General features: G+C 45.0%; 1 long non-coding RNA gene across 1 annotated transcript; it reads left to right on the forward strand.

Annotated features, from left to right (window-relative positions):
* Positions 1-24,512, forward strand: LOC122446533. Its single transcript, XR_006270894.1, has 3 exons — positions 1-70; positions 17,590-17,596; positions 24,421-24,512. It is a non-coding gene; the product is annotated as an uncharacterized LOC122446533 (long non-coding RNA).
* The last annotated feature ends 2,938 nt before the right edge of the window (positions 24,513-27,450 follow it).

Below are 27,450 nucleotides of genomic sequence, written 5' to 3' on the forward strand. Positions count from 1 at the left end.
CAGCATCAGTCCTTCTAATGAACATTCAGGACTGATTTCCTTTAGCATTGACTGGTTGGATCTCCTTGCTGTCCAAGCGACTCTCAACAGTCTTCTCTAACGCCACAGTTCCAAAGCACAGCCCTCCCCCATCTGTGGGCAGGCTTCCATCATCACTCCTCCCTTTGCTGGCTGGTAGCCTTGGGAACCACCCTTCCGAGTCTCATGGGCCCTTTGTGAATCTGGGCTGTGGCAAGACCCCTGGGGCCCAGGGCTCCGGGTCTGCTTATGCACAAATAAAGCCCCAGCCACTGAGAAGCAGCTCATCTCACAATGGGGCTGCCAGAGTCTGGGTGGAAATGAACAGAGATTTCTTTGGGCCAGGGACCTTCTGAACAAATAATTAACAGGATGGGTAGGGGCTAAGGGTGCAGGGGGACAGGAGGAAGTGTGACAGCTCATCTAAGCTTTGGAGGCCAGTCTCAGTTAACATCACGAGGGAAGAAAACAGACATGCCCAAGGCAAGCCTGCAAGTCTGAGTCCCCCACCTGGGGATCCCTGTTAGTTATTGTAAATGCAAAATACTGGACACACCCAGGTAGGATCTGCATCAGCTTCAGGAAGCTCTAGGACTCCTGAGACAGGCTGTGTCAACTACCTTTCATTCGTGGGCTTGGATGAGATGAGAGAGGGGTGGTCTGGTGCAAAGTGAGTGGTCTGGAATCCCGGGCCCTGACCCTGTCTCCTCTGCCCCTCTGCCCTGCCTTGGAGAGCTTTGGGTTCACCCTACAGGCATGCAGCTCCAAGGACCACCCTCATATTGGGCTGCAGCTCTGAGCAGATGGGTTTTGATCAGCTATTTTTGAAGGTGTCACTATTCATTATCAGAGTCGTGCTCTCATGCATCATGATTCCTACACTGGGTTCTAATTAGAAATCAGTCCCGCTGACGCTGTCACAGAACCACCACCTACTCCCCCCAGGAGGCCCGAGAGCCCGGAAACTCATCCGCATGGACAGATTACTCCCAACAAAGAAGTGAGGGAGGAGGAAAGTGTAATAAAACGGTAGTTTCATGGAAACACGGTGGCTGGATTACGGAACAGTCTCAGTTTCTCCAAACGCTGAAGACAAACACATTTACTCAAGACGTGTTATTCACAAAATGATTGTCTGCATTTTGATTGTTCCACATTTATAAAATAGTGAAGAATTATCCTATCCACTGGAATCTTAGTGAGTTAGGGTTTGCTTTTCAGCAATACAGTAAACGCTGCCCACAGAATTCTAGTTAAAATTACCACAGACTTCAACTTAGACATTTTTTTCCATTTAGAATTTTGACATCTGTATTTGGATGTTTCCCAAGCATCTCTTACATATTGGGGCCCCGCACTGAATACACTGTTACCGTTCTTTGTCTCAATATAAACGACTCACCCCCTCCCTCCCCTCCCAATCACAAAGTCCTCTGCCTTCAAAATCTACTGAATTTGATGTTGTTCAAACTCTACTGTCTCTCCTGCTCCCCACCCCCCTGGTCCAAGCAGCTCTCTTATGGCGATCCAGGGTCCCTCCCATCTGCCCTTCTCCTGCCCACTCTGCCTTCTCTCTAATTTACTCTGCACAGCAGATAGGGTGAGCTTGTAAAATAAAAAATATGGCCACTTCATTCCCCGCTTGGAGCCTGGCAGTGGCCCTCCCCCTTCCTCTGGCTGTGCCCTGCTGGCTTTGCTGGCGGCCTCCTCTATCCCCATCTCCCTCTCACTCACTAACCTCCAGGCAGACTGGCCTCTTCCTCCTGCCTCAAGTTGGTCAAACTCCCACTGCCTCTGGGTCTGCGCAGGCTCCTCTCTGTCCCAAAAGGCTTCCCTTCCCACTGTAAATTATCCTGCCTGCTAGTGTCCACTAGGGCTTCCCTGGTAGCTCAGACGGTAAAGCGTCTGCCTGCAACGTGGGAGACCCGGGTTTGATCCTTGGGTCGGGAAGATCCCCTGGAGAAGGAAATGGCAACCCACGCCAGTACTCTTGCCTGGAGAATCCCATGGACAGAGGGGCCTTGTAGGCTACAGTCCATGGGGTCACAAAGAGTCGGACATGGCTGAGCGACTTCACTTCACTGTCCCTAGCCTTGGCCTCACTTCCTGAGAAAAGATGTTCTGATCATCCTGACCCAGCTGGTCCCTCTCTGCTACCAGCGCCCAGCACCTGGTTTTTCTTTCACAATTCTTTCATCCTATGAATGATATATACAGTTTTTTTCTTTTTCATTATTGAGGTATACTCAATTTATGGAGAAGGCAATGGCACCCCACTCCAGTACTCTTGCCTGGAAAATCCAGTGGACAGGGGAGCCTGGTGGGCTGCAGTCCATTGGGGCGCTAAGAGTCGGACACGACTGAGTGACTTCACTTTCACTTTTCACTTTCATGCATTGGAGAAGGAAATGGCAACCCACTCCACTGTTCTTGCCTGGAGAATCCCAGGCATGGGGGAGCCTGATGGGCTGCCATCTATGGGGTCGCACAGAGTCAGACACGACTGAAGCGACTTAGCAGCAGCAGCATACTCAATTTACAATGTTTCTGGTATACAGCAAAGTGATTCAGTTTCACACGCACATAAACATATATGCACTTTTTCAGATTCCTTTTCATTACAGGTTATTACAAGACACTGAATCACATTCCCTGTGCTGTACAGTAGGTCCTTGCTGTTTATCCATTTTATGTATAGAAGTGTGCACCTAATTAATCCCAAAGACCTGATTTATCTCCCCTCAGAGAGGCCTGGTGTGCTGCAGTCTGTGGGGTCGCAAAGTGTCGGACATGACTGGGCGACTGGAAACATCCCGGTTGGTAACCATAAGTTTGATTTCAAGATCTGTGAGTCTGTTCCTGTTTTGCAACAGAGTTCATTTGTATCATCTTTGGAATTTTTATTTACTTATTTGTTATTTTTGGCCGTGCTGAGTCTTCGTTGCTGTGCGTGGGCTTTGTCTAGCTGAAGCAAGTAGGGGCTACTCTCCAGTTGCAGTGCATGGGCTTCTCCTTGCAGTGGCCTCTCTTGTTGTGGAGCATGGGTTTTAGGTGTTGGGTTTCAGTAGTTGTGACATATGGGCTTAGTTGCCCTGCAGCATGTGGGATCTTCCTGGATCAGCAATGGAAAAAGTGTCCACTGCTTTGGCAGGCAGATTCTTAACCGCTGGACCGCCAAGGAAGTCCTGTATCCTTTTTCTATTAGATTCCACATATAAGTGATATCATATGGCATTTGTCTTTGCTGTCTGACTTACTTCACTTAGTATGATAATCTCTAGGACCATCCATGTTGCCGCAAATGGCATTATTTCCTTCTTTTTATGGCTGAGCAGTATGTCATCTTCTTTATCCATTCCTCTGTTGATAGACGCTGCGCCCCTTCTCTCCATGAGGACAGAGGTATGTTCCCTGGTCAAACTCTGTGCCTGGCGTCTGCTACCGTGCTGGCCACATAGTGCTGAGCTGTGCTTAGTAGCTCAGTCACGTCCGATTGTTTGCGACCCCATGGACTGTAGCCCACCCGGCTCCTCTGTCCGTGGGGATTCTCCAGGCAAGAATACTGGAGTGGCTTGCCATGGCATCCTCCCGGAGATCTTTCTGACTCAGGAATCAAACCAGGGTTTCCTACTTTGCAGGTGAATTCTTTACCAGCTCAGCTACCAGGGAAGTCACATAGTAGACATGCAGTAAATATTTGTTGAATGAATGAATGTATGCCTGTGTGAATTAATGAATTCCAGTTCAGCAACAAGGCCAACAGTCCTCCAAGTGGACTGAGTGTCAGGATAAAGGCGTGTAAGAACTGCCTAGACAGAAGGGGTGCTTTTCTTCACTGATTTCACACTGATTTGTGGAAATGCAACTTTCAGGCACATGCTCCTACAAAGCCTTCCAAGAATTGATGGTCATACCTCTCAGGAGCTGGCGTGACTCCCATAGAGAAGACAGAGTGCGAGGCTGGCAGGCGTACACGAGGAAGGCTCAGAGTCAGTATCAGGACTCTAGTCCTGGTCAGTGCTGCTTTAAACTGAGATTCGCTGCAGCAGGGAGGCACCCCTCTGGAACGTTCTGGCAGAGGCTAAACCACAAATGTGAGGAAGGTCACGTAGGAGACCCTGGGGAGGAAGCTGTGTTAGTCCAAGTGCCCTTTCAATCTGAGACTCTATCGTGTGGACTGATCCAGCCCTTTTCTAACAATGGCCTTCCTCCCAGAGACTTTGAGCCCAGGCTGCCCACTGCTCTTGCTGCCTGCCTCTCTTGCTTCCTTACTGCTCAGATGAAGAGCAATTACCAGGACCTACTGAGGCCCAGCTCCTAAGCTGGTCTGAGACAGCCAGATCTTTCACTTCTGATTTAGAATTTGGATATCAAAGGCTGAAGTCATGGTGCTCATCTGAAATAAATGGCTACTGTGGGCTTCTGAAAGCGGAAGGCGCCCACTGAGAGGGAGAAAAAGAGAGTCAGACAGACGGATGGACAGAGAGAAGGCAGGAAGAAGGAAGGACGAAGGAGAAGGAATATTTGGTCCCTCAGAAGGGATAAGAGCTCGGTGTGTGTGTGCGTGTGTGAGAGAGAGACAGAGAGGAGAGGAAGGGGTGGGGAAGGCGAAGTTGGTCCCAACTCCTCACCTTCGTATTCCAGTTTTATTCTCTATGTGGCCCAGATATAATTTTGCATTTTGTATGTTGAAGTGTGAAATGAAAGCTTGAGAATTTTTCTGTTCTTTGCCATCAGTTTCCTAACCAAGATGGTCTACGTATGTTGTGCGTTTAAAGTCTCTGCTTAGATTTCTGGTGACACCGCCCAAGAGTCTACCTTAGACACGGTTGATGCTATCAGATGGGATGGTTGCCCTGCTTTCTCTCTGGAGCAGGGGCTGAAGGGCAGGCGGGAAGGGTCAACAGCACCCCCATCCCCTGTCCACGATTTCCTCTTTGGCACGTGTGTGTCCAGTTTCCCACAGCCGATACAGCTAGAGAAAAGCAAAGTGAGCACTCTCTTCAGCCTCCAGGCGCTCCACTGTGGACCATCTCCTGGGTCATGCCATCAAACACACAGGCTGCCTCTGACACCAAGATAAGCTTACTGTCTCACTGTCTGACCTACAACCAGATGTGTTTACTCTGGAAGGTGTCTGTTAAAGCAAAATTGCTAAACCCGTGTATTTTATCAGATAGGAGATGGCTTCAAGTCACAAAGTCTAGGGCTGGCAAGGTTCTCTTGTCTGCCGAGGTTAAGGTAGCTTGAGGCAGCAGCCACAGATACTTCTACAGAGTCGTAGAGTGGGAGAACTATAAAGAAACTGAGAATTGATCTAACCTGTGTCCCTTATTAAGCACCAGTTGAAATAAATTAAATTATACATAAATATAGCTTCATTGAAGGCAAGTCAAAAGTAAGAGAAACTTTTCCTTATATCACATGCCGCACAGTAATTGTGCTAAGCACTACTAATCGTTTTGTATATTTACAAAGACATTTTATATAAATGGAATCTTTCCATGCTTATTGTTTTGAGATTTGCTTTTCATTCCTTAAGAATTTATCTTGGATGTCTTTCCATTCAGTATACATTACTCTAACAATTGCAAAATATTCCACGGAGGGATGTACCTTAGTTTATGCAATAATTCCCCAGCAATATAGTCCTTTAGTTTGTTTCCAATATTTTATTATTATGCACAGTGTTGCAATTTTCTTTACTTATAATTTTGTGCAACTGCGCGAGCATTTTTTCAAGGCTAGATTTTTAGATTGGAACTACCATGATGGCATAAATAAAAAATTAGATCTATATGGCCAAATTTTGATCCCTCAAAGATTAACAATTTATCTCCTAGGAATATTGAATGAGAGTGAATATTTTATCACCAAAATTAGGTATTTCCAGTCTTTTTTATTTTTGCCAATCACACAAGTTAAAAAAAAATGTTGTTTATATTAACTTCTATGCATATATTTCAGGTGTTTATTGGCCTTATATATAAATTATATATATATAATATAAATTTCTTTGTTAGTTAATTATCTGCTCTTATCTTTTCTAAATTTTTTTTCTATTTATTCATTTGTAAGAACTCCTTATATGTATCATTCATTAAATATTTGTCCATAGCAACATTTTAAATAGCCTTCCTTGTTTTTAAAATTTTTACCATTTTTTGTCATAAATTGTTTTAATTTCCAAGTATTCAGAATTGCTTGCCTTTTTCTTTAGAACACTCAGTTTTATTTCTTGTTTAGAAAGGCCTTCTACATGACAAATTCTTTGTCTAGTTTTTAAACACTTGTATATCATTTTGTCCATTTACCTCTAAACCCATTTGGAATTTGTTTTTATATTGATACTGTGAGCATAGTATCTAACTTTATTGTCTTTCACAGATGGTTGGCCACTTTCTTTGCATAATTTACTGAATAATTAATAAAATAATTTCATTATTTCACTATTGATTTGGAGTGCAAATTTTATCACATATTGAGCTTATGGTACATTTCTTGCCTCTTTTTTAATCCATTGATTTCTTGTTCTAATTATCTAGTCTAGGCTGTTAACATTCTGAGTTTTTTCTGGGTTATTTCTTTTTCTTCTATAACAGTTTTATTGAGATATAATTCACATACCATATAATTCACCCATTCAAAGTGTGCCATTTAATGGCTTTTAGTATAATCATGTATGCTTAGTCTCTCAGTCACGTCTGAGTCTTTGCAACTCCGTGGACTGTAGTCCGCCAGGCTCCTCTGTCCACGACATTCTTAAGGCAAGAATACTGGAGTGGGTAGCCATGCCCTTCTCCCGGTGATCTTTCTGACCCAGGAATAGAACCCAGGTTTCCTGCATTGTAGGCAGATTCTCTAACATCTGAGCCAGCAATCATAAGCTTGTGCAATTGTCAGCAGAATTAATTTTAGAACATTTTCATTACCCCCCAAAACTCCCCCACCCAGTAACAATCTCCCTCCATTTCCCCTGAGCTCCCCAGTCCTAGGCAGTAATTGTTTTGCTTTCTGTCTCCATAGATTTGCCTGTTCTGGGCATTTCATATAAAATAAATCATACAATTCAAGGTCTTTTATGCCTCTTTTTTCACTTAGTATAACATTTTTAATTCTCATCCACATCATACATAGTATGCATCAGTACTGCATTTCTTTTTCTTCTTTTAACTTCATCACCAAATAATATTGCTTTATATGACTATACCACATGCTATTTAACCATTCATCAGCTGATGATCTGCTGAGCTTATTTCCAGATTTGGTTATTATGAATACACTGTGCTAAGTTGCTCAGTTGTGTCCAAGTCTTTGCGACCCCACGGCTGTAACCCACCAGGCCCCTCTGTCTAGGGGATTCTCCAGGCAAGAATACCTGAATGGGTTGCCATGCCCTCCTCCAGAGAATCTTCCCAACCCAGGGATCAAACTCAGGTCTCCCACACTGCAGGTGGATTCTTTACCATCTGAGCCACCAGGGAAGCCCAAGAATACTGGAGTGGGTAGCCTATCCCTTCCCCAGGGGAACTTCCCAACCTAGGAATTGAACCAGGGTCTCCTGCATTGCAGGCAGATTCTTTACCAGCTGAATATTGCTGCTAATTTAAATTTTATTATTTTTTAACACCAAAAACATTTTGTATTGGGGTATAGCTGATTAACAATGTTTTGATAGTTTCAGGTGAATAGCGAAGGGACTCAGCCATACAGATACATGCATTTTCATTTTTTCTTGAGTATATTACTGAAAGTGAAACTTCTGGGTCATATGGTAATGCCATATTTAACCTTTCTGAGGCACTTCCAGACTGTTTTTCTTTAGCACTGTACCATTATCTCCAAGTGGCATGGTGGTAAAGAATCTGCCTACCAGTACAGGAGACACAGGAGACTTGAGTTTGATCCCTGGGTCAGGAAGATCCCCTCGAGGAGGAAAGGGTAACCCACTCCAGTGTTGGACATGACTGAGCACTCACACAAGCACAATTTTACCGTTCTACTGGTAGGGTATGAGGCTCCCAATTCCTTCACATCCTGGCCAACGTTTGTTGTGGTCTTTTTCATTAGAGACATTCTCATGGTCATGAAGTAGTATTTCACCTGGCTTTGACTTGGGTATGGCTAATGATGTTGAACATCTTTCCATGTCCTGATTGAATGGATGGCAGAATACACACTGGATGATAGAAGACAAATACATCAGACTGGAGATGCACAGCTGAGAAGCGCGATGACTTTCATAACTGCCTGACAATAACAGCATTTACATGTGCTTGAAAAGAAAAATAATGACACTATTTCCAAGTCAGGCTAGTTCTTAGTTTTCAAGGTCATAATATGTTTGTAGGCCTTTGTAAATACCCTGTGATGTAAATAATTGAAAATATTGACTTAAATCATTTAATTCATTTTTACTTCCTATTCCTTCCCTCTCAATTTACAGATAAGAACTAGGATTCTGGTTTTGCTGCAGCAACTTGCCCATGACATTGGATTATCCAGGAAGAAAGACGTGGCCAATGTTAGAATTTTTTTTGTTTTTTTTGACCGTTTAATGTCTATGGCCCCATATACTCTTATCAGATCGATACACTTGTTCAGTCCAGCAAAACTCAAGTGAGTAGTTTCACCATCTTGGAACTATATTTTTAAGTTCAACTCTGCAAAAAACTTGATAAAGGAGGTGGCATTCGCTAACATTAACATTAGGGTATACTTATAAACTACCCATTTATGTCATTAACTGTTCTTTATCTGAGGGCTTTTTTCCCTCTTCTTTTGTATTAGAATACGATTTATAGCCATTTGTGGATAGTTGCTGAGGGTTACTCCGCCTTAATACTTTGCAAATTCTCTTAAACAAACACTCTGTGCCCAGGGCAAAGAGTTGGCACCTCGATCTGAGGGTGCCGAGTGCTGAAGGCTTGGTGGGCATTTAGGTAGGTCTCTTCCCAGGACTGTAGTGAAGGGTCTTTCTTTTCCTGCAAGAGAGTCTCTATCCTAGCTGATACTGAGTCAACCTCATGACCACAATGATAAATTTCTACTGCCTCGGATTGCTGAGTTTGGCAAATCTCTTCAACGCAGTAACAGTTGCTAAGCATCTTGCCCAGCTGCGGCCTTTTTTTTTTTTTTTGCTCCTGGAGCACTACAGTGGACATTATTCACCCCTTAGGAAAAGGCTATTAAAACATCCCACAAGACAGTCAATTACACGAAGCAGGTGCCTGCAGGAGAAGACTAAACATTTCACAGCCAAATATGATGATCTGGTACTAACCCCTGTTTCCTGAAAGCCTAATTTATTTCTCATCTCTCAATTAAAGTGAAGCTTTAAGCAAAAAGTGATGTTATCCTGGCTGGGCTTAGTGTTCCAATGCCAGGGATGTTAGTCTCACTTTCTCTGCTGAGTTTGGTTGGGGCAATTTTAGTAATTAACCATAAAATTTTTCTCAAAGTTTCAATTATCATATGGTTTTTTAGTATTTTACCTCCAAGATTTAACATCATAGACAGAGATGCTAGGAGGAATTCTAAGATCATGTAGCAAAAAGGTTTGCTAGAGAGAGTAAAACTGGAGTCAGGCATTTCTGTCTGGTTGAGTCTGAAATGTTCCCCATTACCTGTTTATCATATCTGTCTTCCAGACAAGATGATATTCACTGGGAAGCCTATCTACCCTTTGCACCCCTGGCAGACATTGCTAATCCATCACAGATTTCTCTATTGTCATAGAATCCTTCTCTCCATTAGGCCCAGACAGCCACTATAAATTGATCAAATCTGTCATGCTCTGTGAAACTAACATGCTTTCAGGGACACAATTTTTTTTGTTTTTTTGATGGAAGTATTCTAAGTGTTAGAAAGAAAGTGTAAAACCACTGTTCTATTAAAATTCTCTCATTTTAGATATTAAAAAGAAATTTCAGGTCAAGAACACACAAGTTTATGGCAAAAATAAAAATTTGAGCTATTGCCTCAGACTAGGACATTTTATCTTGCTTCTTGTCCGAAGCCTCACTACATCTTTATGGCTGTCTACAAATGATTATCTCTTTGGAATGATCTTCCCAGTGCATAGAATGCTTTTACCTGCATGGACCCTCCATATTCACAGCCTCCACATCTGTGGGCTCAGCCAACTGGATTGATTTGAAAAAAAAAAACTCCAGAAAGTTTCAAAAAGCAAAACCTGAATTTGCAGCACACTGGCAACTATTTACATAGTGTTTACATTGTGTTTTTCAACTGCTTACATGGCATTTATACTGTAACCCAGAGTTGATTTAAAGACTACAAGAGGATGTCCATAGGTTATATGCAAATACTGCAACATGCTATACAAAGAATTTGAGCATCTGCAGATTTGGGGATCCATGAAACAATCCCTTGCAGATTCCAGGGGTCAACTGTAAATGGTTCATCCTTTGACCAAGAGTGGTAACTGACAAAGCTAAAGATAGTTCTCCTCTTGCAGTTCTACCAGTTCAGGACATGCATTTGTTATCACAGACCTTGCACCCAGCTGACAAGAGGAAGACGTGGTGGTGGAGTGGAGAGAAAGAGGGAACAACCTCACTGAACATGGTATGCCCAGCACTTTACACGTGTTGCTTCATCAAACTATGACATAACTCCGACAGAAACTCTGAATGACCACACAGGGAGACCAATATCTCATTTAATAGAGAAGGAAACAGGTTGGACATATAAAGAAACATGCCTAAGATCACATAGCTAGTAAGACCTTTGTCTAGATTTAAACCCCAAATGATTATCACAAAGCTTGTGCTTTTGCAAATTTAAGCAATTTACAAATTTGCTTTCAGAAAAATAACTTTCAATAATTTTTAGTATAAACTCACAAATCTCCTGGTTTCTATGGAGCCCAATTTGAGAAACCCCACATGGGAAGTGACGTGCTATTAGCTAGTAGGACAAAATAGCAAAGCAGTTAGGAGCTACTAGCTCTGAGGTCAAATAGCCACCTGGGTCCAGCTCCAGCCCTTCCTGGCTGTGTAACTCGGGGAAGGTCACATAACATCTCTGCCTGTTTCCTTCTCTGTAAAAGGCAAATGATAATAGCCATCCTGCAGGGTTTCTGTGAAGATAAAACCAGCACCTACATTAAAAGTTATGAAGAAAGGTACCTAGTGTGCTGTGCTGTGGTTAGTCATGTTCCACTCTTTGCAACCCCATGGACTGTAGGCCACCAGGCTCCTCTGTCCATGGGGATTCTCCAGGTAAGAATACTGGAGTGGGTTGCCATGCCCTCCTCCAGGGGATCTTCCCAAGCCAGGGATTGCACCCTGATCTCCTGCATTGCAGGCAGATTTTTATTTTTTTACCATCTGAGCCACCAGGAAAGCCCAAGAATACTAAGGGGCATATCCTATCCCTTCTTTGGGGAGTCTTCCTGACCCAGGAATCGAACTTGGGTCTCCTGCACTGCAGGTGGATTCTTTACCAGCTGAGCTACCAGGGAAGCCCCATCTAGTGTACCATTAGGGAAACAAATGTATGCAGTGCTGGTGTCTAACTGGGAACCAAATGAAACACCGAAACCAGGCCGGAGTTGTGAGCTGATGATCAGAAAGTACATATGGATTACTTTTAATAGTGTTAGGAAAATGGTTACACAACTTAAAAAAAGTTAAGTATGGGAGAATTGTGACAAATAAGACAGTCTCAAGCGTTCTGATTGCTGAGAACATATCTTCCTAGCCTAATCTGAGAAATACTGCAAAGAATTTATTTGTTAAAATATTGAGCCAAACTTAGCTCCCACCCATTAAACAGGAGGCCTGCACAATTCACATCCTCTTGCTTATGACTGTGAAAGAATTCTGAAGAGACAAAGTTCAGCCCTGGAAATGAGGCTAGTCTGCAACAAACAAAAGCATAGAACTCTAACTAGTGAGCTGATTGTGAAATGTGGCCTATTTGCAGACATGGGCTCAAGCCCAGCATTGACAGAATTCAGAGCCCGAGGGAAAGGTCTGCATCCTAGGACACTCACACCAGTCATGATATTGGATGCAGACTTCAAGTTCCTTGCCTCTCTCTCAGTCCTGGATCCTGGAGTCTTCCTGCAAGTTTTCCAGTTCTTGATCACCGAAGAGATACAGGAAATGTTATGTTATGCCAGCTCTATGGCTCTGATTGGAAGCAGAAATCATTTCACCTATTTGGAACAATTGATTACACAGCAAAGAAAAAATGCAAGAGACAGGATAGTGGGCACTCAATTACCCAGTAACCAGCATCATTTCCTCTTTTTCAGCTCTGAGCCATCTCGGTTCAAACTTATTTCAAAGTGCACTTGCATCTAGAAAACAGTTGGAGAGCATCAGGAGTTTTCGCAGGAACAAGCAGCTTGTTGATGGCAGTGGGCAGAGTTGGAGAAAATTTGGGGCACACAATAGTGTGTGGAGATCGGTGAGGTGGAAATGAAAGCTTCCCCATCATTTCAATCAGGTCAATCCATTCACTGAGCTAGCTGGTCATGATGTAGAAAGGACCCCAGAAAACCTACCAATGCAACTGGCGTTTGAGAAGGTGTGATCCAGACAGCTAGCATCATCCCCCAAAGCCAAGGCCAAATACTTGTTTTTAACAGCCAGGAATAAAGGGCATGGCTCTTTATATCTTCCCTCACAAGTTGAGGGTTATTTGCCTCCTCTGTCTTCCCTATAAGGCCTCTTGTTAAAAATTCAGGAATGATGCCGGCTACCCAGGTAGACAGATCTGGAGTATATGACAAATAAAGTAATCTAGCACTATTATTCACTGCAGACATGTTGCTTCTAGGCTATTTTATGGCTCATTTTCAAAGCATCATCCTTATCCAAAAAAGGGAAAGCTGATTCTTCTGTCCGGGTTAGTTACAATGGTCTGCAGTGAATGGGGCTCCTGTGACAAGGCAATCAACTTTTCCATGGTTGGCAGGTGAGTAAATTGGGTTTTACTAGGAGTTATTAAATATGGCTTTTGACTGATTTACTACCTTCTGGGTTTCCATGGAAGTCGAGCATATAAATACAGCCGGCCAGCAGCATTCATCTTTTGCTCTTAATTCATTGTCATTTCCAAAGTGCAGACAGCCAGGGAGCAGCCATGGTGATGCAGAGCATCTGTGGGTGGCAGGCATTGCCCCAGCTCTTGCAGTCATGGCAGAGCTGGTCCAGTCTTCCTCTTATCAAGATGTACAGTGGTCCAGGGCTTCCCTAGACAGGGACATCCTGGGATCTTCTGGCTGTCCCTTGCATAGCTGGTCCCCACTCTGGGTCCTTGTACTCCCTGCCCCCTGGCAAGTCTGTGCTGACCCTGGAGCCCCAGTTTTCCTGATAAGATGGCCCCATGCCTATGTCAGGGAGGTTTACTCTCCTGCTTCTGGTCAGGCCACCATGCCTTTTCACCTTTGCAGCCCTCCCATCTCCAATTTCTTTCCTTATCTCTGCAGAAAGACCAATGCCAGGAGTAAGATAAAATTAGAGCTGATGTTTCATCCATTCTTGATCCCAGCTGGCCTTCGGCTCTCTTTGCCACGGTTGCTGTGGGAGCTGAGCTGCACTGTCCCGCTTGGCTGGGCCATTCCGCCGTCTGACTCAGGCCCTCAGACATCAGACACCCAAGCCCTGCCCTCTGGAGGTCAGGGCCAGTCAGCAGCAGCCCTGAAATCCTGACCTCCTGTTGGACATTCCTCTATCCTCCAGTTAAAGCAGACCCGACCCTGTCCCAAGGACCACAGATGCGAGTGGTTGTCTGTCTTCCCCGACAATCACTTGCGTCACCAGCCCCAGAGATGACACGCATACTTCATCCAACATCCTTGACCCTGATAAAGACCTTGTAATGAATGTTTTCCAGTAAACAGTCATTGAGAAAATGTAAGTGTTTGGTTGAAAGGACAAAGCAGGTGTCCCGTGGTTGGAGTTTATTTAATTAGTTTTAATGATAATAATAATTAGAATTGTGCCAAGCACTTTACCTTTATATTTAATCCTTCTAAAAACAAGATGGTTACTGTTATCAGGCCTATTTAACAGGGAATAAAAGCACAGAGGGGCTGAATTCCTTGCCCAGGACACATGGCAGGTCCACGGCAGAGCTGTTTTGGATCCCAGGCAAGCCAACTTCAAAGTTCACAACCATATGTTAGGAGGGTCACAAGTGCAACACTTCATGGATTTTCACAGCCATGGATTTTTCTGTCTTCTCCATGAATGAAACTCCCTGAGAGCAGGGACTTCAGAGGATGCTTGCTGACTGTCCCACTCGCTGACTCAGCCCCGCCCACCAGGCTGCTGCCTGAGCACCGGCAGGAGGAGCCGCTCCCTGGGTTTGGGCCAACAAGAGCCTGCCCAGGGCCCTGTGGGGGCCAGCCATGCCCTCCCCAGGGCCTCAGAGCGCTGACCGGCTGGTGGGCCCCGGTGCCAGGCCTCCCTCCCGGTCACAGGTTTAAGTGTTCACCTTCCCCTACATCCTCAGTGCGTGGTCCCCTCTAACAACCATTCTGGCACCAGAACACCCATGTCTGCAGACCCATCGGTCAGCCTAATGATCTGACTCCCTCATCCAGACCCAGTGGCCCCCTTTTGGGACAGGCTGGGACTTGGAACCTGGAGTGCTTGCACCTGGACAAACGTCTCCTTGAGCTACAAAATACAAAGAAACTATATGGGACTAAAGACAACCGGGTGTGTACACAGTTGAGACAAATTCTGGGCGAGACACAAAAAGACTAAAAACCAGCTGCCTCTTCCGAGAGCTGGGAGCCCAAGCAGGGTACTGAGCATGCCCCCTGCACATAGCACTACCAAAGCGGTGGGCAAACCACCAAGCTACCCCTCTGGCCTGACCCCTGGACACACCCCTACCCTCACTGCATGTAAGGAACCAGCTGGCCCCTCCCCTCAGCAAGCAAGCCAGGGAGCCTGCTCTTTGTTCTCGCTCCCTGCTGCTCTGATAAAGCCTTACTTGAATTTCTTGTCTGGCCTCTGATACATTTCTATCAATTAAGGAGGCTGAGAACCCTGGTTGGTAACACTTTTCTGAAAGTCCCAAACATTCTCCTCCTGGAAAGGCCCATATTTGCCCATGAACCTCGTTCTGGATTGGACTTGAGTTATTATTGTTGTTGTTATTAATATTATTGCAGCTAATGAATTACTCTGTGAGACAGACTCTATTATCATTTTCATTTTATCAAGGAGAAATCTGGGGTTTTGGAGAGGTTAAGTAAATTACCCCAGGTCACCCATGTGGCATGTAGCAGTGGCGGGGTTCAAATCCAGGCACCCTGGCTCCAAAGCCACTAACTCTGCTTCTCGAATCTTCATTATTGAGTAGTAGACCAAGAGTTCCCTACTAAGGAAGGATCACCCACCCTCACTGCCCCAAGAGGTTCTCCAGAAGCCTTACCCAACACCTACCCAAACTTAGCCAGTGCTTGTGTCTGCTTGGGGTAGGGACCTCCAACCTACCGTGGATCCAGGGCAGATCCATGACGGTCTAGCCCCGGCCACTGGGTGGCCTCTTTGGCCTAGGGCCAGTTGATAGCTTACCTTTGCTTCCTCCATAGCACTTGATATTTGGTAGGTGCTGAAGAAATCTTGTTGAATGAATTTTCATCACCTTATTAAGAGCATGGCTTTGGAGGGAAAGTTATTTATTGTAAGACAAACTTTGGAAAGGTAAAAGTATGACTAAGTCCTTTTCTCACTCCTAGTAAGAGAAAAAGTGAGAGAAGTTATTTAAGCAAACTGAGAAAAATTTGGAAGAATATGGGAAAAAGAGAAAAAGCATAAAGAAACTCCATAAATCACAGCAGCATTATTTTTACCTACATTGTCCTTCTTTATTTTATGTCCTTGGCACCAAACAATTCATCATTCCTGTTTCATGCTTAGTGTTCAAAAATAGCACCTGGCCCAAAGTTTGAATGGGAGATAGTTTAGAAAGAATAGCAAAGTATTGAACCATCTGAAAATTCCCAACTTTTCTGTAGTGTCCCTGTCCTCATCCCCACCAGGCACCATTGCCCTGCATTGACATAAATAGAGCAAGACTAACAGAAGTGGGGGCTTCCCTGGTGGCTCAGTGGTAAAGAATCCACCTCTCAATGCAGGAGATGCAGCTTCGATCCCTGGGTTGGGAAGATCCCCTGGAGGAGGAAATGGCAACCCATTCCAATATTCATGCCCGGGAAATCCCATGGACAGAGGAGCCTGGCGGGCTACTATTCATGGGATCACAAAGAGCCAGAAGCAACTTAGTCACTAAACAGCAACAATAAGTGGGAGGGCACATTGCTCTGATATTTGGTGAGAGAGCTGAGTGTGGGTTGGTATCTGTTTCACGTTCCTCTATTTCTGTCCTGCACAAGGCACCATAGCCAGAAAACCCAGAATCAGAGTCCCCCTCTGTTGTAGTGTGTGTGTGTCTGTGTGTGTGTGAGGCAGTGTGCTGAGCTGAGGGAAGGGAAGGAGAAGCGGCAACGCAGACATGGCACTGAAAAGCCAAACACTTCAAGAAGAAAGCTTTGTGAGCAATGCGGGTAGCACAGCACCCACCTCACACCCAAGTCTTTTCAGAAACTCATCGAATGATTATAAACTCTTAGCTTTTCGTTTGGAAATGAGTGTTTGGAAAGCATTCTCCAAATTAGATACTTTAAAATCTACTCCCAGAGCCTTATTGATACTATGTGTGTGCATGCTAAGTCATTTCAATTATGTCCGACTCTTTGAGATCCTATGGACCATAGCCTACCAGGTTTCTCTGTCCATGGGATTCTCCAGGTGAGAATACTGGAGTGGGTTTCCATGCCCTCCTCCAGGGGATCTTCCTGACCCAGAGATCAAACCCACATCTCTTATGTCTCTTGCACTAGCAGAAAGGTTCTTTTTACCACTAGAGTCAACTGGGAAACCCACTGATGCTATTAATCTGCACTAAATTAAAGAAAGGTTGGTTTTTCCTTGGAAAGGAAACTTCCTTATCAATAAGTAATTAAGCCCCACTTATAATTTGTAGTTTCAAATAGATGACTCTGATTTTAAGATTACCTCTATGGTTCTTTTTAAGATATATTTATATTCTTTCAGGCATTCTAATGGCATGAATGCCTATGTCCTCCCAAAACTTATATGTTGAAATCCTAATGCCCAGTGTGAAGAAATTAGAGGTGGGGGTTTTAGAGGTAGTCATGTCATTGAGGTGGGGCCCTCATGAATGGGATTAGTGCCCTTATAAAATAGACCTCAGAGAGCTCTCTCACCACTTCTACCCTGTGAGGACACAGTGAGAACTCAGCTGTCTGTGAACCAGGAAGCAAAGTCTCACCAGACATGGAATTTACCAGAGACTTGATCTTGGAGTTCCTGGCCTCCAAAAATGTAAGAAACAAATTTCTGTCATGTATAAACAAACTATATAATAGTATTCTGTTATAGCAGCCCAAACAGACTAAGACAGGCATCCACTGAGGGAAACATGAAGATAAACCCCAGGGAGAGTGTTGTCAGGATACTTGCCATCTTGAGAACTTTGGAACCTAAGAGCAAGGTCCAGAGTCATCAGTCAAGTAGGCTGCAGAGGTCAACTCAGTCATGGAGCAGAAAAGTGGCCCTTTCAGAAGGATGTGGGTAGCAAGTGAGTTAGATCTGAGGGAAGTCAGAGTCAGTGCCACCAGCCCAGTTCACAGACTCTCAGGCTAAGAACGCCCTCATGGGACCTTTTCCTTCCTGGGACTCTGGCGACCCCACTTCTTGTTCCTAGGCTGTGGCCCTTTGCTCTATGCCCCAAGCCATCTCTTATTTTACCATTTCCTCTTTGCATCCATGCCTGTGTCACTCATATTTTCCAGTGATCACATAAAGTACAAGAGAATCCAAACAGTCTCCTAGGCATAGCTTTTTGCCCATGTGGGCGGGTTGGTGGAGTGGACACAGATGCCTAAAATTCCCAATTCCTGCTTCAATCCACTCACTTTTTACCAAACAGGTGTCATTGTCATGGCACCCCATCCTTCCTTGTCATGAATCCCGCTTCCTGTTGTCCATTGATACAGAAAGGCAGGAGTTAGATGGGCCTAATGCCAGAGCTGCTCAGTGCAAAGCATTGACCAGAGTTTTATGAGACAAGTGAAAGTCACTCAGTCGTGTCTGACTCTTTGTGACCCCATGGACTATACAGTCCCTGGAGTTCTCTAGACCAGAATATTGGTGTGGGTAGCCTTTCCCTTCTCCAGGGAATCTTCCCAACCCAGGGATCAAACACAGGTCTCCTGCACTGCAGATAGATTCTTTACCACTGAGCCACAGGGAAGCCCAAGAGTACTGGCGTGGGTAGCCTGTTCCTTCTGCAGTGGATCTTCCTGACCCAGGAATCAAACTGGGCTCTCCTGTGCTGAAGGCAGAATCTTTACCAGCTGAGCTATCAGGGAAGCCCTTTTATGAGGCCAAGGTCTGTCAAATTCACCCACAGAAACAAAATCATCAGACTTGAGGTATTGAAACCCAGTCATTGATCCTCAGCCAGGCCTTGAGAATGCATTGTCTGTGCCTGGTGCTTTTCCGCATAGGAATCGATACCAGATCCCTGGTAGTTCAGACGGTAAAGAGTCTGCCTTCAATGCAGGAGACCCAGGTCTCATCCTTGGGTTGGAAAGATCCCCTAGAGAAGAATGGCAACCCACTCTACTATTCTTGCCTGGAAAATCCCATGGACAGAGGAGCCTGACAGGCTACAGGCCATGGGGTTGCAAAGAGTCTAACACAACTGAGCAACTAACACTTTGACTTTCGTTCAGCATAAGGAGGGATTCTAATTCAGCTGTGTTCGGCCCGTGTAAACAATTACTCAGTTTTAGAGTCCAAGACTCTCTGATGCTGATGAAGACAGGATTAACATTTTAAAGATTGCCTCCTCTCTCCCCTTATTCTTTAATTATGAAGGATTTATCGCCGGGAGATGCCAAGCACAAACTAGAGGAGACAAAATGAAGGCTGATGGTGCCGGGTCACTGCCACTGATGCTGGCCTCCAAGGGCTGCCCACCTAGAAGCCAGTTTACACTCTGAAATCTCAGAGAAACTTAAGCCCTTCTGGGTGAGAAGTTAAAAGTGGGAAGAAAGGCAGAACATTTTGTGCACTGTATAAGGAGGCCCAGCTCCTTGAGCTTTAATTCTAATTAGATGTTCCTCTCCCCTTATCCCCCTTTGCAAGGTGTGGCCCCATGCCCTTTCTCTCCACTTGCAAAGCAGGCCATCTATTTCAAGGTAGACAGAGCTCTTGGAAGAGGAGCAACGAGACCAGATAATAAACCATGGCAGTAAAGTTTCCAGAGCTAAGTATCTTAGATTCATGACTCTCATAATCTGCCCTGGCCACAGAGTTTTGTCCATCGACAAGTTCATTTTCTTCCCACTTAAGCACAAACTTCTAGTCTTTTCTGATTGCTGTTCAAGTTCAATGTGTTGGTGCATGCTAATTGACCTTCAGACTCTATGTATAGATTTCTTCCTAGTTCTTTCCCAGCAGTATTAGCATTCAACAGGTGCCAAAGTATAGCTCAGAGATTATAAAACTACTGCCTCAAGGCAGCAGTCCCCAAGTGCAGAGAACAGATGTCTTCCTTAAGACCAGTAAACAGAGACTGAAGCTTGTTTGTCTCCATACACACAAGACTCTAAAGCACTTCTCAGCACTGAGGGTGTTTGTCCAGTAGCCATTGCCAAGACTTCACATGGAAAGGGCCCTGCGTAATAATTTACAAAGCCCTGGGTGGACATCTATTGTCTGTCCACCCACCACCCTCTGGTTCTACTACTCCATCTTCTGGGATTTTTCTAACCTCATCTCCCCCATGAGGTTCCTGCAGGAAAACCCATGTTTCACAGACCATATCCCCCTGCCCTGCAATTGATTGAGTGAAGGTTGGTCACCTGGCCTTAGGTGGGCCAAACAGAGGCCTTCCCTGTAATTCTGGGGAGCAGAGTCAATTCTCTGTTGGTAAAACAGTGGATGTGAAAGTTGGGAGTTGTCACTGACTTTGGGTTCTGACATGTTCAAGAAATTAATCTCCAAGGGAATCTCCAGAGAGGCATGAAGTGAAGAGAAAGTTCTGGGAGCATTTCAGCCCCTGGTTCTAGGAGCTCTTGGATGTGGCTCTCCTCTCTTCCTTCAATTACAGTGTATGAGATCTTCCAGCATTCTTTTAAAAATTCCCCATTTTGCCTAAAAATGGGAGTTTTGCATTTTGAAACCAAAATAGCTTTGATGGTATCTCATTTTAGTCTCCCAACAGTCCTGTCCAGCATGTATTAATTTTGGAAATAATAAACACAAGGCCCAGAGAGGTCAAGTTTGCATGGGAAAGTCATGTAGCTCTTACAAGGCAAAAGCAGGACCCAGCCTGGTCTGGACATTTCAGGTCCAGTGTTTCTCTCTTTCCTTCCAGCTGTGTCCTGAGAAGCCCTCTGCCTGCTTCTTGCAGTGCAATGCCCTTGGTTCTCCAATCCTTGGCAGCCTGCAGGCTTGGACAGGAGTGCCTCTGAGAGTGGCGCGATTATAAAAGGAGGGTGTATTCCCTCAGCATGCTCTTCCATCAGCCTCATTTGCAAGGTTCTCTCCAGCTCCTGCCACTGTCACTTAGATTTTCATTCATCAGCTCGGCTGCAGATGGTGTCATCCGCTGGGATGTTGTTGGTTATTAACTATCTCCAGTATTCTCACCTGGGAACATGTGCCAGCTGACTCAGACTTTGGATGAATTATACATCCACCCAGTACCATTTCTCTGGGCCAGATCCTTCCCACAACCCCATAGATGCAGGCCCATTCCAGTGCCCACGTACCCTGACTTGGGGTTTCTAATTCGACCAGAAGTTCTCTGTGTTGTCTTCTCTTCCAAAGATATTACAGGCCTGTCCAAGGAGAGCTGACGCTTGTAGCTACCTGGGCTCCGGCTGTTTGGGCACAGCCCATCTTGCCCTGCAGCCCCTCTCATCTGTCCAGGCCACTTCCATCTGCCCTGGTCCCTCCTGCTGCTCTGGGCCCCTTCCACCTGTCCCGGCCCTTCACACCCTCCAAGGAGCAGCAGTAGCATCAGCAGCCAGGGAACAACACAGCCTTGCCCTCATCACAGCTCGTTAGGAACTGAAGAGAAGCAGCTTGGAAAAGGTGGCTTTGAGGGGTCAAGTCTGAACCTGTAGGCAATGAGCCCATTAGAAACAGCCTGTCCCATCGTTGGTTCCTCACTCTCTTTCCTCTTTGGGAATCTGGCTGAGACCCAGGAAGGGGCTGGCAGAACTATTTCTGGCCTGTATGGCCAGGAATTAGGACTAGTGTGGCTCAGCCAAGGGGAATGAAAATTAGAATATTTTGTAGATACCTTTTCTCTTTTCCAAAGCTCTATGTTGAGGGGAAAACAAGGATTAACCATAAACTTTCAAGCAAAGAAGATCATTTTGTAAAAGGAAAAAAAATCCATATAGTTACTCCTTCTCAGTTTTACTTTATCTATGGAGATCCTGGTCCTTCTTGACCCTCTATACATCCACACTGGTGAAGCAGTATGACTTCAGTTGTCCAAGAGTGTCCTCCAGGTCTAACCTCCAGAGCAAGTCAGTAGTGTAGGAGGAGAAGCCATGCCCCTCAGTCAAGGACTCTGGTCCATTTGTAAATGTGCGTAGCAGCCTTCAAATACAGTAGCAGCCTTCAAATATAGGTCTAGGCCTTGTGTCCTGCCCACCAATGAGATAATTGTCCTTTCTTTGAATGCAATCTCAACTGTTTCCTCATAGTCATACAGTTTCACAAATTATAACTGTCCATCAGAGAACTTGTTAGGGAAATTAAAATGGAGGTGGTCTTGTTCAGCCTTCAGAAGTAGGAAAGCAGGCCGCTGATCAACTTCTGACCTTGCCTGGACCCTACCTGGATGACATGCCTGCCTGCAAGCACACCAGTTGTTACCAGCAAGTCAAGCAGTGGGTCTTGGAATCTCTTAAGCGCCTCAGGTCCTGCCCAGTGCCCCAGGGTCTAAGAAGTCTTATGATTCACAGGGTGAAGCAAGAAGCATTGTAAAAAGTTAAAACCAGAGCTGCATTTTTGCAGGCAAACTGATGATGATACCCGTTTGCAGCCTGGAATTATAAGCAGAAGCCCCTCAGACTGCAATTGGAGGTCTCACTTGTGGGATGGATGCACCACCCAGGACCCTTTCCCGGCTGGGACTCCAGATTGTTGTCATTCTGGCCTTTGCAACGATGTTCACGTTTGGATGTAAGTTGGCACAATTTGGTGTTGTGTACACTGTTACTTCTGTCTATTGTTTCTATTTCTTTTCTTTTAACGACTGCATATTGAAATTAAGTCAAATAATCTCCTTTAAAAAAGTTGAAATTGCTTGTTTGTGTGTTACGAGTGGTTTCTTTTGTTAATGAATCCTTTGAACCTAAAAGGAAAGCTAAACTTTTGACAAAACAGAGCTGAGTCTTGCACTCTAGCTGTACCTAAAAGGAACTGAAGCACCAGCTGGTGCCAAAATACAGCTTAAAATGACAAAGTCACGCTGCTCCAAGACAGGACGTCCAGAAGATAGAACACCGTATTTCATGGTGATATTTGGAGAAAGGAGATCATTCACAGCCCTGTGATCTTCAGGAAGTCCAAGAACCAAAGGCCCATGTTCTTTGGTTCAAACAAAGAATAGTTACTGTTCTGAGCAGCTTCCAGAGGTCCCACTGAGCTCTCTTTTCATAGATCTTAGGGTATCAGAGAGGTGACTTCCCCTCCAAACTTCCATCTTAGACATTCCTGGAAGAATGATCTGAGCCCAAATTTCTAATTTTGTGTGTCCCTCACTTAGATGATGCACTGTCAAACCTCAGTCACCTGGAAATATGAAATAGGGAGATTAGGCAAGCAGTTTGTTACAAGAAGGCTAGAAGTCAGAAGCAGCAATAATAATACTAGTTAAATTTACTGAGTACTCACTTTATGCCAGGCTATCTATTGTGCTAAGCAGTTAACATGCAGAATTTATGTAATCTGCTCTGTAACTGTATAAGGTAAGTACTATTACCACTTACAAATTGCCAGCAAGGAATTAGATGGCAGGTTTGAAATGGGATTTGTTTTGTATAAAACGAAATTCTTTGAGTTTCAAGTAAGTATAATAATCAATGGGTACTGAAAGAAGCAAAGTCAAGTGAATTTTGAGTCAAGACTACATACCCTGGGAGTTTCAAAGAAGGAACAGACAGGAGGTCGGCTCTTAGAACATACAACTCTGAGGATTAACTATGCAGACAGTTCTTCTAGAAATGTCCTGTAGACAGGTTTCATTGATTTAAAAAGAATTTGTGTAGATATTTATCCAGGCCCTGCTCAGTGTTCGCTTCTCAGTTATAGATGTTAAAACAGACAGAAAATAAGTCAAAGCCTTCAAGGCAGCCCATAATTAGGTGCTACAGTGAGTGATTCAGAGCATGGGTGGGCATGGAGACAGGCATAGTGTATGAGGCCAGAGAAGCCCAGAGGGGGATGTGGGAGGAGAATGGACTGCTTCAGGCCCTGACAGACAGACAGGAGGTGAGGACCAGGCGTGCTCGGAGGCAGGGAGCAGAAATATCATGCAAAGATGCAGGGAGGTGGGGAAGGACCCTACCAGGGCATGGAGTGGGTGGCACTGAGCTGGAAGTGGTGGTTAGGGAGGCAAGCACCCAACTTCCACATTCCTCTAGAAATAAATATAGGAGAAAGACAGCTGGTCAATATCAAGTAGTCAGTCAGGCAGGCCCTGCCTCCTGACATGGTTTCTTTGGAGCATTTCCTTCAGGGCTGTGACAAGATGAGACTCATACCAGCTCCCTCCATCTTTGCAAGAAAGAGCTGATCCCTTAAAGAGATGGATTGGAATCCTCTTGCTTCTTGGAAAGAGGCTTGAAAGGTATAGTTGAAAGAAGGAGAAAGAGAGTCTAGAATAAGAATCAACCCAAACAAGCAACACACACATAATAATTTCAAAGATTAAAATACTGAGAGAAAGTTGCAAGCTCCTTCAATTCAGTTCAGTCACTCAGTCATGTCCGACTCTTTGAGACCCCATGAACTGTAGCACACCAGGCCTCCCTGTCCATCACCAACTCCTGGAATTTACTCAAACCCATATCCATTGAGTCAGTGTTGCCATCCAACCATCTCATCCTCTATCATCCCCTTCTCCTCCTGCCTTCAATCTTTCCCAGCATCAGGGTCTTTTCCAATGAGTCAGCTCTTCCCATCAGGTGGCCAAAGTAATGGAGTTTCAGCTTTAACATCAGTCCTTCCAATGAAGATTTAGGACTGATTTCCTTTAGGATGTACTGGTTGGATCTCCTTGCAGTCCAAGGGACTCTCAAGAGTCTTCTCCAATACCACAGTTCAAAAGCATCAATTCTTTGGTACTCAGCTTTCTTTATAGTCCAGCTCTCACACCCATACATGACTACTGGAAAAACAATAGCCTTGACTAGATGGCTAGTCATATTTATTTATTTAGTTTATTTTGCCCGTGCTGGGTCTTCGTTGCTGCTTGTAGGCCTTTTCTAGTTGTGGCAAGTGGGGGCTACTCTTTGCTGCAGTGCGCAGGCTTCTCATTGCAGTGGCTCCTCTGATTGTGGAGCACCAGCTGCAGGTGCGAGGCTCAGTAGTTGCAGCACACAGGCTCAGTAGTTGTGGCACATGTGTTTCGTTGCACCCTGGCATGTGGGGTCTTCCTGGACCAGAAGTTGAACCTGTGTCCCCGGCATTGGCAGGCAGATTCTTTTCCACTGGAGCACAGGGAAGTCCTCGCCATATTGATTTTTAACGATGCCTTGTGCCCACACCAGCTGCCTTGCTGCTGACTTGGTATCTAATACATCCATCCTGCTTCAGATCTACTGTAGACTACTACAGGGTGTACCTACTACATCCTGGCATCATGCAGACTTCGATCAGGAACTCAGAATAGTCATACTTGAGAGGGTGGCCCAAATCACACAGGTCATTTATCTGACACTGCCCTGCTATGCCCACCACTGCGTGCTGAGGGCAGCCATTCAAGAGATGCATCTCCTGTGGTGAGTCACACCCCAGGAGGGGTGGGACTGCAGGACAACTGGATGTGCTCTGGACAGTCAGGTGACTGGGGCAAGGACCAGAGGTGGAAGTGGGCAGAAAGACAAGTGCGATGGCTGTGTACATTCCACTGGAGAAAGACAGGCACCCCTGGGTATCAGGAGGAGGCCGGGGGAGAGGAAGTCAGCACACTGATGACATCTCTAACCACTGAAGTGGGACCCTGCCCACTCCCCTCAAATCCTGTAATGTGTGGGGTACAGTTATCACTGGGGACAGTGGATGGGTTTGGAGACAGCTTCTTATTATAATCCCCACGAAGAGTATACGAAGCCTGGAGAGACAGAAGCTGGGCACATAGGAAGCGAGTCACTTTTGGTTTTATGGAGACTTTAGCTTCCTTGGAATATTATCAATAAATATGTATATTTGTTTCTGGGGGAATCTGCAGAACTTCACAGACAATGTCTCATAGGATAATTCACAACTTGTGTCAGAGAAATCTGTACCAAACTGATATTCTGAGTCAAATTTTATATTAGAGATGCTGGGGTTTAAAAAATTTATGAGGAAATATGTGACAAAACAAGCAGACAAGTTCATAATTTCTGTGTCTCTGTCTAATATGATTGCCTCAATGAGTGTTTTTGTATTATGTGTTTTAAATTCCATAAACATCCTCTTTCATATAAAAGCATGTGAATATATATGTGTGTGTGTGTGTGTGTGTGTGTATATATATATATATATATATATATATATGCATACACTCAGACCCTTGTACACACATATACTTCTTGGGCTTTCCTGAGAGTAGCACCTTTTGTTAGAGGCACATTATTTCCTGTTTGTGTATCATTTCATGATAGAGAACGTGGGGAAAAACAAATAGTGTGTAGTGTTCATTTCTAGTGTAACTATCTTCTTAAAGGTCATGTGTAAGCACAGCTTTTATAAATCTCATCACATTTTCAATTGATTTGTAGATTTAGCTACTTAAAGATGGCTTTCCTGAAACACATATCACCTCTTAATTACCAATTGGATAGGCTCTTACTCCTGTATGCTGGAGTGATCAAAGAGGGAGGCTGTGCCATCCCTGGAGCTGGAAGAGTCTGATGGCTTTCCTTGCCCCTCCTCTAGGTCTTCCCAGATTCTCAGGCTCTTCCCCCACTGGGGGTGCCCCACATCCCCGGGGAAAGGAATAAGCAAGCTTGGGCACCAGAAGGCTGATGCTCAGTGTGAACACTTCCTGCTGGTGAGCTGGTTCTCAAATGAATATCTGTTAACTGGCTGTAGATTTGGGGCTGTGGAACCAGGTTTACTGATCTTCACTTCCCCCAGGACAAATATGGCAAGGAAAGCAGGGAGGCGCTGATCTCACCGGGGGTGCCTCACCTCACATGCTCACCCCACCAACACCAACACCTCCAGCTGTGAGGTCAGTGTGAACTCCTGGCGTGGGATCCGCACAAGGACACCTGCCCAGCTGCTGAACACCCCGCCTTCTCTCTGTGACACTGCTGCAAAGGTTTGTTCCCTTAAAAACAAAGGAATCTGGGGGAGAAGTTTCTACTTTAAAGTCCCAGCTCAACCACATGGACTGTCATCATAGGATAAAACATGACAAGGCTTCCCTGAAACTCTTCCTGGACTTTTTTTTTTTTTTTTTAGTTTAAATGTTTTTATTGTCTTGCTGCTTTCCAAACAGGCCTGAGACAAGCATTCCTAGGCTTAGTATCTTAAAATACATCATGATAAGATATAGATCTTACTTTGGTCACCTGAGACATTACCCATGCCTTCTCCTCTGGAGCATCTCAGATCAGAGATGCTTTCAATGACTTGCTCTAAAGGTTGAAGGCACAGGGTATGATGCCTCTTGTCTGCAAACCCCTCCTTGGAGAGTTAAAACCTACCCGCTGACCTTGTCCCTCCTAGGAGCACCCCCTTGATCAATGGGTCAACAGAAAGCACTTCTCTGAGAAGCCCCAGAAGGAAGGACGGATAAGTAGGGGGTTGAGGATGGTCAGCGCCTTGCCCTGCTTCCCAGCATGCTGTGAGTTCATGCCTGAGACACCCTGACAAGAGAAGTGTATATAGCCTCACCCAACACCCACCGACCAATGAGGAGCAGCTCCAAAGAGGTGAGCGACTTGGCCACAGTCATGGTCATGGCTGTGATCCCAGAACTGGGGCTGGCTGGGCACCTTCACTGCCCCTCACTGGTCCTCTGGTATGGGGAGGCTTCCTGGACTCCAGCTCCTGCCTCGGGCAGTTCCTCTCTCCACCCAGAGATGAATTTAGCTACAATCTGACG

The sequence above is a fragment of the Cervus canadensis genome, chromosome 8 (assembly GCF_019320065.1).
Source record: "Cervus canadensis isolate Bull #8, Minnesota chromosome 8, ASM1932006v1, whole genome shotgun sequence".
Classification (NCBI taxonomy): domain Eukaryota; kingdom Metazoa; phylum Chordata; class Mammalia; order Artiodactyla; family Cervidae; genus Cervus; species Cervus canadensis.